Source organism: Pituophis catenifer, unplaced genomic scaffold (assembly GCF_029215685.1).
Source record: "Pituophis catenifer annectens isolate HBS135680 unplaced genomic scaffold, rPitCat1.0.hap2 SCAF_3, whole genome shotgun sequence".
Taxonomy (NCBI): Eukaryota; Metazoa; Chordata; class Lepidosauria; order Squamata; family Colubridae; genus Pituophis; species Pituophis catenifer.
The window spans coordinates 75,782,725-75,797,165 of NW_027256883.1; the positions used below are offsets into that span (position 1 = coordinate 75,782,725).

The 14,441-nt window shown below is 38.2% G+C and overlaps 1 protein-coding gene across 1 annotated transcript in view; it reads right to left on the minus strand.

Annotated features, from left to right (window-relative positions):
- TNFRSF11A (TNF receptor superfamily member 11a) overlaps nucleotides 1-14,441 on the minus strand; it is a 40,681-nt gene that overhangs the window by 20,868 nt on the left and 5,372 nt on the right. The window lies entirely within an intron of this gene.

Here is a 14,441-nt window from a genome sequence, read left to right on the forward strand (position 1 = left end):
CACCCTTTGGAATAAATAACTGAAATCAGTCGCTTCCGATAACCATCAATAAGCCTCTTACACCTCTCACCCGGAATTTTGGACCACTCTTCCTTTGCAAACTGCTCCAGGTCTCTCTTATTGGAAGGGCGCCTCTTCCCAACAGCAATTTTAAGATCTCTCCACAGGTGTTCAATGGGATAGAGATCTGGACTCATTGCTGGCCACTTCAGAACTCTCCAGCACTTTGTTGCCATCCATTTCTGGATGCTTTTTGACGTATGTTTGGGGTCATTGTCCTGCTGGAAGACCCAAGATTTCCGACGCAAACCCAGCTTTCTGACACTGGGCTCTACAGTGCGACCCAAAATCCCTTGGTAATCCTCAGATTTCATGATGCCTTGCACACATTCAAGGCACCCAGTGCCAGAGGCAGCAAAACAACCCCAAAACATCAGTGAACCTCCACCATATTTCACTGTAGGTACTGTGTTCTTTTCTTTGTAGGCCTCATTCCGTTTGCGGTAAACAGTAGAATGATGTGCTTTACCAAAAAGCTCTATCTTGGTCTGGACGTTTGCCCAGAAGGATTTTGGCTTACTCAAGTACATGTTGGCAAACTGTAGTCTTGCTTTTTTATGTCTCTGTGTCAGCAGTGGGGTCCTCCTGGGTCTCCTGCCATAGCGTTTCATTTCATTTAAATGTCGACGGATAGTTCGCGCTGACACTGATGCTCCCTGAGCCTGCAGGACAGCTTGAATTGCTTTGGAACTTGATTGGGGCTGCTTATCCACCATCCGGACTATCCTGCGTTGGCACCTTTCATCAATTTTTCTCTTCCATCCACGCCCAGGGAGATTAGCTACAATGCCATGGGTTGCAAACTTCTTGATAATGTTGCGCACTGTGGACAAAGGCAAATCTAGATCTCTGGAGATAGACTTGTAACCTTGAGATTGGTGATATTTTTCCACAATTTTGGTTCTCAAGTCCTCAGACAGTTCTCTTCTCCTCTTTCTGTTGTCCATGCTTAGTGTGGCACACACAGACACACCATGCAAAGACTAAGTGAACTTCTCTCCTTTTTATCTGCTTTCAGGTGAGTTTTATATTGCCCACACCTGTTACTTGCCCCAGGTGAGTTGAAAGGAGCATCACATGCTTGAAACAATCTTATTTATCCACAATTTTGAAAGGGTGCCAATGATTTTGTCCAGCCCATTTTTGGAGTTTTGTGTGACATTATGTCCAATTTGCTTTTATTCTTCCCTTTTTTGGTTTTGTTCCAATACACACAAAGGGAATAAACATGTGTATAGCAAAACATGTGTTACTGCAATACTTTTCTGTGAGAAATACTTCATTTTCTGGAAAAATTTCAGGGGTGCCAACATTTACGGCCATGACTGTATTTTAGGTAATTCCATATAAGACAGGGGTGTCAAACTCGCAGCATCCCGTGACATATCGGGACTTTTTTTCCCTTCGCTAAGGCATGGGTGTGGCCAGCACGCGACTCATCCAGCCTGCGGCCGTGAGTTTGACAGCCCTGATATAAGGTGTTAATATTAAGGCAATCTGCTTGCATTAAGAAAAGTAATATAACTGCATAGTGAATATAGAGAAATTAAACTAATAGCTATGGTCATATGAAGAATGGGCAGAAAAAGTGAGAAAACACATATCACAATGTTGTGTCACAACCTAACTGTAGTAGCCCAAGATAGATTAAAGACCTTAAAAACCTAGAGGGTTTTTAAAAAGTAGCATTTTCAAAACATATTTGTTTTATCTTTGTATTATGTCTTTAGTCAATCACTTTTTGAAATACTACACAAAAACTTGAATTACCACTTTGCTGGACATATGGCATGATGCTTCTATTATACACATCTATCTTTTTATCTAAATTATGTTCACACTGGGGAGAAATTATAAAAAAAGCTTCTTCTGACAGTTTCTGCTTGAAAATTGAGTAACTTCCAACATATACAGTTCTTTTAAGTAGATTAAATCAGTATTAATACATGCTTCATAGAGTTTCATTTCATCAGAAGATAATGCAAGGGAGATGGGGAATTTCCCAATTTTCAGAAGTTATAATCCACTCCCTTCTATCCATGATAATTAATCAACTATACTTTTGTGATACTTTGCAGTAGTAGTCTGGAACTGTTTGAACAACTTACTCAAATAGTCACATCATCAATGTACCTGGACTTGGTTAAAAACTAATATACAAATGTAATCAACAAATAAGGCAACTCCTTAGCAATATTTATAACGTAACAAAATAGATCTAATTTTATTGAAGCCTTGGCAAACAATCTTTTATGTAAACTCTGCAGAGGGGCTCAGTTGTGTAACTTTCCCCTTTCCTGAATACAGAGTTTACATACAGAAGGGGCTCCACAATCTCAGTAGACTCTCACAAAAATAGTAATTCCAGATTTCAAATCTAGGAACATAATTGAAGTTTGTATAGTCATTCCTAATCTTCCTCCCTCCGCACCTCAATGCTCCATTACTGGAGATTGTCCTGAGATGGTATGAAAATCCCTCCCTGGGCCCTATAATTTTCAACATAGAAATGGAGCATAGTGAAGTGTGATTCTAGTCAGTGAATAGGAGTTGGAGGAAACAAGATTTTATTTCATAGATTTTTTTAGAAACCAGGATGATATCAAAACAACAACACATGGACAATAAACAAATGATAAAATGATGTAACCATGTCATATCATACTGTAGAGCAGGGGTGTCAAACTCAAGGCCCGGAGGCCGGATTTGGCCTGTGGGTACTTAGATTTGACCCACGGGGCTGCCCTGGAAACAGTGAAGGACCAGCCCACTGTGCTTCTCCCAGTGAAAATGGAGCTCATGGCCCTCCTGAGCTCCATTTTCACTGGCAGAGGGTTGCAGGAGGCTATTGCAGCCGAAAACGGAGCTCAGGAGCCTGTTTTTGCTGGCAGTGTGTTCGGGCCACCACAAATGCCCCCCGACACAAGTGATGTTGAGATGTTCAGTGTCCCAGGGTCATGTGATCATCTTCTGACAAGCCAAGTCAATGGGGAAGCCAGATTCGCTGAGCAATCATATTACTAACTTAGCAACTGTCGTGATTCCCTTAACAACTGTGGCCAGAAAGGTAGTTAATGGGGCAAAATTCACTTAGCAACTGTCTCACTTAGCAACAGAAGTATTGGACACAATTGTGCCCATAAGTCAAGAACTATCTGTAACTATATAATTTCTACAACAGTTAGCTAGACAAAGGATTTATTATTAAGAAAAGTAGTTATTATTTAAGAAAACAGTTGAATTTATTCTGATGAGATTACCTAGTTTGGTAATGAAACGTTTTCAAGAAATCTACCAAGCTCGGATAGTACTACTAAGGACCCCATATTTTATTATTTATAATTAAACTCAGCTCAATTTCTAAAGAACAAATGGCAGACAAAAAAATATTCAATGCAACAATTCAGTAGAAAAGGGGCTAAGGAAGCATACGCTGTCGTGGATATTCGATTATCTATTGAAGTTATATCAATAGGACAAAGCTGTGCCCCATTACAATGTGGTGGCATATCAAGCTGAGCCTTATTTTTCTGGATATCCCAATTGATTTACCACTATTAGGATTAATTAAGCATATGTCACCTGTTTTATGCAATAAATGATTTGCAATAAGATATGCAATCATCCTAGGGAAATTTTAAAACAAAGTCAGTAAAATAGCAATAAAACAATTGTATCTTCAGTACAAACATTCATCATATCCAGGCAAACGGGTAGGAAGCTGTCACAAATAGCTGCAGCACCCACAGAGAAAACATGTCTCCAAATTCTCAAAAGATGACAATGTTAAGAGAAAGAGAATGGAGCATGCCTACCCTACCCTATCCAACTTAAGAGATACTCTTAAGAGAGAGGAAGTCTTGCAAGTCATGCACACTTTTTTTACTCAAGAAATGGGTACTTACAAAGTTCGCATTCATAAAATGTGGTTTGAAAAAAAATCATGCTTTGTTCAGTCTGAAAGTTCCTCTTTATTGGAGAGATTTAACAATGACTTGGAGGTAAACAAGGGCAAAGTCCTTTACTTTAAGGAACAATTTGCAAAACTCCAAAGAACACAGTCAAATTGTAAAGAGTATCAGAAAACCTAAGCACACTCAAACCAGTTTCTTTTTCTTTTATTTTTCTTTCTTTTTTTTTTTTGTATTATAGTAACTCATAAACCTCTTCTCCAAACTTTTGTAGCAAAAGGAAGTCTTGTTGCTACATGTTTTAAACTACCCTCCACCTTCTTTGAAGATAAGTTTTTGTATAACAAATTCGTTTACTTCCTTGATAGACAGTCCACAATAAAGCGATAAAAAGACTATTTTCACTTTTATTATGATGTACAACCAGATCCACCCCAAAAAACCCAACCCTTGCCACTTACTTATCTTAAATGAGTTTATTGCTGGACTTTTAATGTTTTAATGTATAACACAGTACATAAGTACACTAATGCATTGCAGTATAAATATTTATAATCAGGATAAAGTCGCATTAATTCAGTGGGATATCTCCAGTTTAAGCATGCACAAAATTGCAGTTTTCACTTCTAAACCAAATGTATTTTTTTTTCCTCTGCAAGAAATGCTTCAGTTCAGCTTTATTTAGCATCGGGTATAAAAAATAAGCCCTCCCCCAAAATAAGTCCTCCCTGAAAATATTTAACCACATGCGCAGCCGGTCCCCGCCACTTCCTCTGGTTAGGGTTAGGGAGACAGAGCTGGAAATCAGGTAAGACGGCAAGAGGAATCTTGTCTTGTTCCACATGCCCCAAAATAATAAGACCTTCCCAAAAATAAGGCCAAGCACTTATTTCGGGGTTCAAAAAATATAAGACAGGGTCTTATTTTTGGGGAAACACAGTATTAAAAAATTATTGTCATGTGACAAAGCAAAGAAATTTTGGAGTAAGATTCATATTTTAATACAGAAAATTCTTAAGATGAAGATGAAGATGAAACCAGAAACTTTTCTTTTGGGTTTAATGGAAAAAGACTTGGGAAAAAAATTGGAACTTTGATCTTACAGTATATGTTGACAGCATTAAGACTACTGTACGCACAAAAATGGAAGGACATTTCGATTCCCACCTTGGACGAATGGCTACAGAAGCTGATTGTGTTGCCAGAAATAGCTAAATTGACCGTTTTGATCAAAGAAAAAAATATAAGTATTGTTGGAAGAAATGTCCATTTGGGTTCAGTTCCAAGTGGAAAGAAAGACACTGGAAATATGTAGACTGGACAGATGGTTTAATGGTGGACAGGACCACATGGTTTCAGGTCCTGGACAAAAAGAGCACATGGGTGAAAGAGAGAGAGAGATTTATACCGTCTCTTGGGCCCTGCCTTGTAGCTTCCTGTTTCTGTGTAAGAAATGTATTCTGATTGGTTGTCAGACTCCCATGGGGCCATGCAAGGGTAACTTTGTAGATTGTCTTGAGTGGCAGCTTGGTTGAATCTTGCGGGGTGATGAGGTAATGAAGCTAATCCTATCATGTCCTGAGGGTGAAGGTCTTAACCCCATCACCCTGGAGCTGAAATGAGAGGGGGTGAAGGGAGCTGCTTTGTCTTTAAAAACATGTTTCTCCTTTAGGGAAAGTATAATATTCTGCCTTTTTAATATTTCCTAGAATATTTCATTTTCCTAGGAGAGGGGTGGGTGCTAACTTCCTACAGCACTTTTGTTGCTACATGGAGACGGCTTCTGGACTTTGTGCTTGAGGTGGGGAAAAAAATGAAACTTTGATTTTGGGTTTTACTGATTAGACTGATTAGTTTTTATAGAAACGGTTAGTTTATATTATTATGAAAAAGTAAAAAGTTGAGGTTCGATGTTAATGCTTTATTTTACCGCAACAGAGGGAGTCGGAAGTCAACGCTTCTTTTTTTCTTTTCTCCCTCCTCCCCTCACTTCTCTTTCCCCTTCTCCCTCTCACTGTTTCATTTGCTTTTGCATTTTTGCATTTTATTCTATAATCTAATGAAAAGTTGAAAGAGAAAAAATATTTTAAAAATTATTAATCAATGTCACCTAAATTGGGCATCCACAGGCCACTAAACTTACTTTTCGCTCAGTTGATTATGAGCAAGGCACATTATTGATAGAGGATAGAGTTGCACTATTCCTCCTTTTCTAAGGGAAATAAAACCTGACCAAGCAATCTAGGGAGTTTCCATGGATCTTTTGATGGACTGATGTGAGCCAATAATGTTGTATATTATTTTTTTTATAATACTAAGATCGTTTTAAAAGCTGTTTGTTTTAAACTCCACCTGTTGTGCGAAAGTAACCATATCAATTTGAAGTTAGCAAGACACAACCTGCTGTGATAAGCTGTTGCAAGTACCAGATGGAGTATAAAAACCTGGCACCTTTAAAGCATACAAATAATTAGCTGTTCAGATGGATCATTGTTTTCAGTTTTGTCATTAGATAGTAAAGGTCCATAAATTTTGAGGTTGTTTTTTTTAATAAGTTTTTGGTGGTAGTTTCTTACTTATACTGGATATCAGCTATTAACCAATGGGCCCTAATAATTAGCCCAGGTAGCTTGATTGTAGATTGAAAAACTAGTTTTGTTATTCGTTGGTCTTTACAAAATATTTATATAAATATAGTATTTATTCAAAGAGCAGTACACTGTTGGGAAAATATAATCCTCTTCCTATCTTTTTAAAAAATTTTATTTATCCATTTTTTCCTCTTAAACATACATAGGTGCTTAATGAACATTGTATTGTTTGAGTCATTTTAGGTTTACAAAAAAATAATAATAATTCTGATAGTAATAATAATGATCAATTTACTTTATGCTCAATATATGCTATACACATGCTATATAATATATTACAATTAACATGTAGACGCAAATGTTAGAAGTTGAAAGACTATTATCAGATATACCTGAATAGTACTATTATTGTTATTAGTATTGAGTGTAAAGTAAATTGATCATTATTATTACTATTATTTCAACTATTATCATCAATATCAGAATTATTATTTTGTAAAACTAAAATGACTCTTCCTATCTTTCTGAATGAGAATGGTAGCAATAGATGAATATCATTACAGGTAGTCCTCGACTTACGACCACAATTGAGCCCAAAATTTATGTTAAGTGAGCCATTTGTTAAGTGAGTTTTACCCCATTTTACAACCTTGCTTGCCAAAGTTGTTAAGTGAATCACTGCAGTTGATAAGTTAGTAACTGGTTATTAAGCGAATCTGGCTTCTCCCCATTGATTTGCTTGTCAGAAGGTCACAAAAGGGGAACACATGACCCCGGGACACAGCAAAGGTCATAAGTATGAACCAGTTGCCAAGCCTCTGAATTTTGATCACACGATCCTGGGGATCCTGCAAAGGTTGTAACTGTGGAAAAAAGGTCATAAGTCACTTTTTGCAGTGCCGTTGTAACTTTGAACGGTCACTAAATGAATTGTTATAAGTTGAGGACTACCTGTACTCTTTTTTATTACAAGTGACATACAATGGTCTTGCTCAAACTATGACATGCTATTATGATGCCGTCAAGCTCCAATTGCAAAGTCGTGTCTTGAACTCAAATGGATGAGCAGAATGACAGCTTTTATCGCTCCTCCACCATCAATAACTTTTTAATCTTTTTAAATTCTTAATGTGTGTAAATACAAAACAGAAGTGAAATTTGGTGGAGTTAATCTTTGGGAGATAATTTTAGTTTTGATAGGAGGTTCCATTTTCAAGACAAAAGACTTGCTTTCTGTTCACAGGAACTTCAGCTCTCTCTCTCTTTCTCTCTCTTTTTTTTAAAGGCTGGGAAAGAATAATAGCTATTTCTTCCACACAGTATTTGCATCCAGTACCATGCTCTGTCAAAGAACTGATGAGACATGCACAACTACCATATATTCTTGCATATAAGCCAACCTTGATTTTTTTAACCCAAATACATGAAAACTGTGCTACCTGCAGATAAGCTGACCCTCAACATTTTCTATGTTTTTTTCGTAATTTTGCAAGGAATTTCCCACCCACAGATAAGCCAAGCCCTATTTTGGGGGTTATTCTTGGTTTATCTGCACATACAGGTTGTCCAGTTCGTTTAGCGACCATTTGAAGTTACAACAGCACTGAAAAAACTGACTTGTGACAATTTTTCACACTTATGACCATTGCAGCATCTCCATGGTCACATGATCAAAATTTGGATGCTTGGCAACTGACTCATATTTATGACGGTTGCCTTGTCCCAGGGTCATGTGATCACCGTTTGCGAGCTTTTGACAAGCAAAGTCAATGAGGAAGCCAGATTGACTTAAAAACTGTGTTACTAATTTAATAATTGAAGTGATTCACTTAACAACTGTGACAAGAAAGGTCGTAAAATGGGGCAAAATTCACTTAACAAATATCTCACTTAGCAACAAAAATTTTGGGCTCCATTCTGGTCGTAAATCAAGGACTACTTGTATATACAATACTTCTCAAAGACTACAAAACAATGGATTATGCTTAAATCTTTTTTTAAACAAAACTGCAAAGTTCAAGTCTGGATGACTACTACGTGATAGCAAAGGCCACAACTCCGTCCTACCATCTGATTGCTACTTGGATTGTTGCAGCTTAGATGTAGTGTCCTTCTAATTGCTTATTGCATCACTAAAGAACCTTTCTTCAATTCTGAGAATGGTTTTGTAGCCATTTTAGTTTTTTATTTAACTTAAAGTAGAAGAACAAATATACTGTTGTCATGTCACTGTAGGAAGTCTGCTTGAAATGCACATTGCTAGGATAGTAACTTAATCAACTTTCTCCTCACAATATAATAGTAAAGTGGGATCACAGATTAAAGAAAAGCCCACTTTTTTCCTTATGTTTCATTCCTTGTGTTTCATGCCTATAAATTTTACTTTCATATATCTTACATTTATGAGTTATATTTATTTAATAAGACTGAAAAAAATGTAGCACTAGCAAGTAATAATTGCCTATTAAGAAAAAGAACCTGAAACAAAATATTAATTGTATTCACTGTCACTACTTTAATCAATATTAACTGTAATTAACCATTTGCCTAAGCGTAAAAGCTGTGTTCCGTTTCTTTCATCTAAAATTCATATTCTCTTGAACCCTTATAAACTCAGGAGCTGGCTTAATTTAAATAAAACATTTCATTTTCTCAGATATGACCTAAAAGAGACTCTGCTGCTCCACACATTCACTTCCAGGTCTATAATTCAAAACAATTCTTAAACCATGAAGGAAATGGTTTTCATGATGTCAATTTTCCAATGAAGCGTTTTTAACCACATCACAAATTTCCATCCCATAAAGCAAATATACAGTTAGGAAATGCAACAAGCTAAAGCAAAATGAAAAAAAAATCACTACTTCTCTTTCTTTTTTTAAAAAAAATGAAGGATGTGAAAACTTTAAAATGGTTATAGTATGAGGGAATCAATGCACTGGGAGATGACTTCGTATAATATCCAATAAAGATAGAGAAACTCATAATTAAATAATTTAAATAAAAGGTCAAGGTAAAGATTTCCCCTGTTCAGTCATATCCGACTCTAGGGGGTGGTGTTCATCTCCATTTCTTAGCTGAAGGAGCTAATGTTGTCTGAGGACAATTCCATGGTTATGTACCCAGGAAGTTGATACGCCGTGGCACACAGAACACTGTTATCTTCCCACTGAAATGGTACCTATTTACCTACTTGCATTTGCATGCTTTCGAACTGCTAGGTGGGCAGGAGAAGAGGCGATCGCGCGCAAAGCGCACGAACAAAAAGAACCAGTAGTAAAGCCGGTTAGAACCCACCACTGGAGCTCACCCCATTGTTTAGCACTTGGGTATTGAACCTGGGATGTCAGCTTTTCAAGCTTAGTGTCTTTAATTGCTGAGCCACTGCACCCCCTTAAATCATCTAAGTATCTGTAGTTAACTGAAAAGTTTAAAAAATGAATATGTTCCAAGTTCCATTTTTTTAAGGAAAATTAAGCACACGTTTCTGTCTTTAGTGGAATAAATCTATTTCAACTACTATATGAATTTACAGGATTAAATGCTATAGTGTAGTGATGGCTAACCTTTTCCGGACTCAGTGCCCAAAGCGCACACATGCCTGACCCCCAAAATGCAATGCGTGTGCGGCCCCACACTCCCACATGTGCCCCCACATGTGCCCTCGCACATGCGTCCATACTGCCCACCTGCACCTCATACCCCATGCATGCACGCCCACCCGCATACCCCCATTGCCGCGCACGCGCAGCAGAGACCCAAAGACCAGCTGGCCGGCGGAAGGCACAAGCACATGCACAATGGAGTTTAACTGGGCCAACGGCTTGTGTGCCATCAGAGAGGGTGTTGCGTGCCACCTCTGGCACAAGTGCCATATGTTCGCCATCACGGCTATAGTGCTAAAGAAACGTAGTGCAAACACTCATTTCTTTTAAACCCAGTTTGTTAAATGTCATAGTGATTATGATTCACATAAAATATTAAGAATGTTTACAAGCTGAGCTCACATATTTTGCTAAGCCAAATACAAAGACAATAACTCAATGCGCCCTGTGAATCCAGCTTTTGATTAAAGAACAAGCCCACTCATTGAAGTGGGATTTGTTAATAAGTAAGCATGGATAGAATGTCTTAATTTTAGACAAAACTTCTATCCATGCTTGCTTATTAAGAAACCCCACTACATCTATAATTTACTTAATGATAAGTAGTGATTAGGGTAGCTTCTTTCAGAACAGATAAATCTCACTTGTACATAAGGCAGTAGTAGATGTTAGGAAGCTGTAATATTTATTTCAAAAATGCTACAATTCATGTTATTTTGTAGAAATTTTAATAATAATAAATAATAATAATAATAATAATTTTATTTCTATACCGCCCTTCTCCCGAAGGACTCAGGGCGGTGTACAGCCTGTTTAAAAAACACAAACAAAACAACAATATAAAATTTAAAATAATTAAATAAAGTGGCTCAGATTTAAAACCCCAATAAATTTAAATATCCCAATTTAAAAGCTATTGTGTTGTTAGTCCGGCCTGGTGGAATAATAGGGTCTTCAGTGCGCAGCGAAACGCCCGGAGATCGGAGATCTTACGAATTTCCGGGGGCAGTTCGTTCCACAGGGATGGGGCTCCCACAGAGAAGGCCCTCCCCCTGGGCGCCGCCAGTCGACATAACTTGGTTGACGGCACCCTGAGGAGACCCTCTCTGTGGGAACAGACTGGTCGGTGGGAGGCTATTGGTGGCAGGAGACGGTCTCGGAGGTACCCGGGTCCTATGCCATGGAGTGCTTTAAAGGTGGTAACTAACACCTTGAATCGCACCCGGAAGACCACTGGGAGCCAGTGCAGCTCGCGCAGGAGGGGTGTCACATGGGCACAACGAGTTGCGCCCATAACCACCCGCGCGGCAGCATTCTGGACCAGTTGGAGCCTCCGAGTGCTCTTCAAGGGGAGCCCCATGTAGAGAGCATTACAATAGTCCAACCGGGAAGTAACAAGGGCATGAGTGACCGTGCGTAGGGCGTCCCGATCCAGAAAGGGCTGCAACTGGTGAATCAGGCGAACCTGATAAAAGGCCCCCCTGGCCACGGCCGTCATATGCTCTTCTAAAGACAGCCGTGCATCCAGAAGGACACCTAGATTGCGAGCCCTCTCTGTGGGGGGCAGAGATTCACCCCCAATAGTCAGCGATGGCACCTGCTGACTATATCGGGGTGCCGATAAGTTGTAGAAGCAAAGGTACCAATGATTTTAAAAGAATATTTAGTTAAATTTTTAGCAGTATCATTGTTAATTTTTATGATTAAATAAGCAGTTTGATATTTCATTCAGTTGTATGAGCCCATCAGGTTGAGAGCCACTTTGGTCTAATCTAGTGGTTAGACTAGAAATCTGAAGACTGAGGTTTCTAATCCCACCTTGGGCACAAATCCTGGCAGATAACTTTGGGCCATTTTTGGTTGACCTGAAAAAGGTGGATCCTGCACTTGTGGAAAACACTAGGGGAGAGAGACTATCACATAATTCAGGAATAATAATATTTCAATCAGGAAAATAATTTTAGAGACAAACTGCTATAAAAACATTTTATTCCCATGGAACCATCCTGGTATTTACAGAAGTAGAGCCAGTACAATGTTCCCCTTGTATCTCAGATTTTGCTGGTTTCAAACCTATCAGAAACTTTTCTTTTCATTACAAATTTTCTTTCTGAGTTTTTTCAGTTCCATTATCTTTTTCCTAATAACATTTCTAGTCACTGAATTTTCACTTAATCTATGGACTGTTTGGGAGCTGGAGTGAAAATATTCTATCTTTATGCTTTAACCTTGCAAATATAAATTTCATTTAAGTCTGTATGTGTGTGTTTACACACACATGTATAATGTATAGTCCATGAAAACACATAGAGAAGAAAGAAAATAACTGGCAATTACGTTTTTCAAAACGAAAATGTGGAGAGGCCCACCAGAAGAGTAACTGTCCACTGGCAGATTGTGAAACCCTGCAGTCCAGACTATTTGCAAGTGTTACCAAGATATCTTAGTCTGGACAGGATTATTTTAAACTGGTTTAGAGTCAAGCCAGCATGAATACAAGCCAGAAGCAAGTTCAACTACAAGTGCAGTTAGATCCTCCATTAGAGCACTCTGATTGCCATAGAGTTGACTGGGCTACCAACCATGGGAAGATGGACCTATGTGTGACACATGGATCAATACTTCCTCTCCTCTTATTTACACATCTACATGAAGCTAAATGCCAGCATGGAGTTAGGTATCAATAGGCTGAACAAGAAATGTGGTGGATTCAAAAGCCACATACTTAGAAACTCTTTGATGAGAGTTTGGAAGAAGCACCGACTCAAATGGGATTACAAAATACCGTTATGGCTGGATCTTGGTCATATCATGTGGAATACAAATATAATGTCACTCGGGGGGGGGGGGGTTATATAAAGAAGTTCTTTTTGCAGATGCGGGCAGATGGCAACTGAAGACTTTAGAAACATTGTTGGAAGAAGGGATTAATTTAACCTGGTTACAGTATAATCAACTTAATTGAGATGGAAAGAGGATCAAAAAACTGGTATAATGATGCATGAGGAAGAATTGGTTAGACATATAAAAGAGAAAGGTCCAATGCATATTAAAAGGGTCTATAATGTTTTGTTAGAAAGGGATTCAGAAACTGAATTGGTTAAAGATTGTATGATAAAGTGGGCACAAAATTTTGCAGAACCAGTGATGTTGGAAACATGGGAAAAAATATGGGTTCAGAATGTTAAATTTACACAGTCGCAGAATTTGAGGTAAAATTTTTATAAAATGTTTTATAGATGGCATTTAGATCCTAAGAAATTGTCGTGCATGTACCCTAATGTTCAACCAAAATGCTGGAGATGTGATTGTCTAGATGCCACATATTATCATATGTGGTGGACTTGTAAGAAAGTGAAGGCTTTTTGGATAAAAATTTGGTGGGTTATGCAGAATGTTTTGAAGAAAAAAAATCAGTTTTCTCCATAATTGTTTTTATTGGGTATAGTTAAGGGTTTTACATTGGGTGAAACAAAGTTGATATTGTATATGATAACAGCTGCGAGATTACTGATAGGTCAATATTGGAAAAATGAAGCTATGCCTACTATTGAAGAATGGACTTTGAAGATGGCCAGTTTTGCAGAGATGGCGAAGATTTCAGCATATTTAAAAGATCGCTCACAAGAGACTTATGTATGGGAGTGGAAAAAGTGGATAGATTATGTGCAGAATAAATATCAAACTAGGAAATATCAGATAGCTTTTAACTGAAAGTATTATATAGGGATAGAATAATAGAATTTTGTGAAGATGTGAAAAATATATAGGGGGCTGGAGGGGTTCAAGTTTTATAAAAAGGGGATTTTGATTTGGAATATATTTTGTGGAAGTCTGGGGGGGAGGGGAGGGTTAGTGGGGGTTAGGGAGGGTTAGGGAGGTCAGGGAGGGGGGAAATTGGGGAGAAAATGTAATTGTAAAACTTTTTCAATTAAAAAAAAAAAAAAGAAATGTGGTGGCGATTCTGCCCATTGGCTAGAGCTGTAAGGGCCTGAACTCAATCCTAGCAAGAGAGAGTAAGTTTTGGATGAAGCAGCTTTCCAATTCCAGGCAATCTCTGTCTTTGGTCTTTAACAGAATTGTGCAGAGCTGGTTTGCAATCTGGGGACCTCTGGAACTCACATACTAGAGCAAGTGAAGAGCAAGTAGCAGCCATATCTAGAAGGTCTTTTACATTGTGCACTAGTTTCTGCCTTTTCTGGGTCAAGAAACTTTGTAAATCATCACTCACGCCTTAGTCACTTCACAGTTGGATTACACAATTACACTCTACA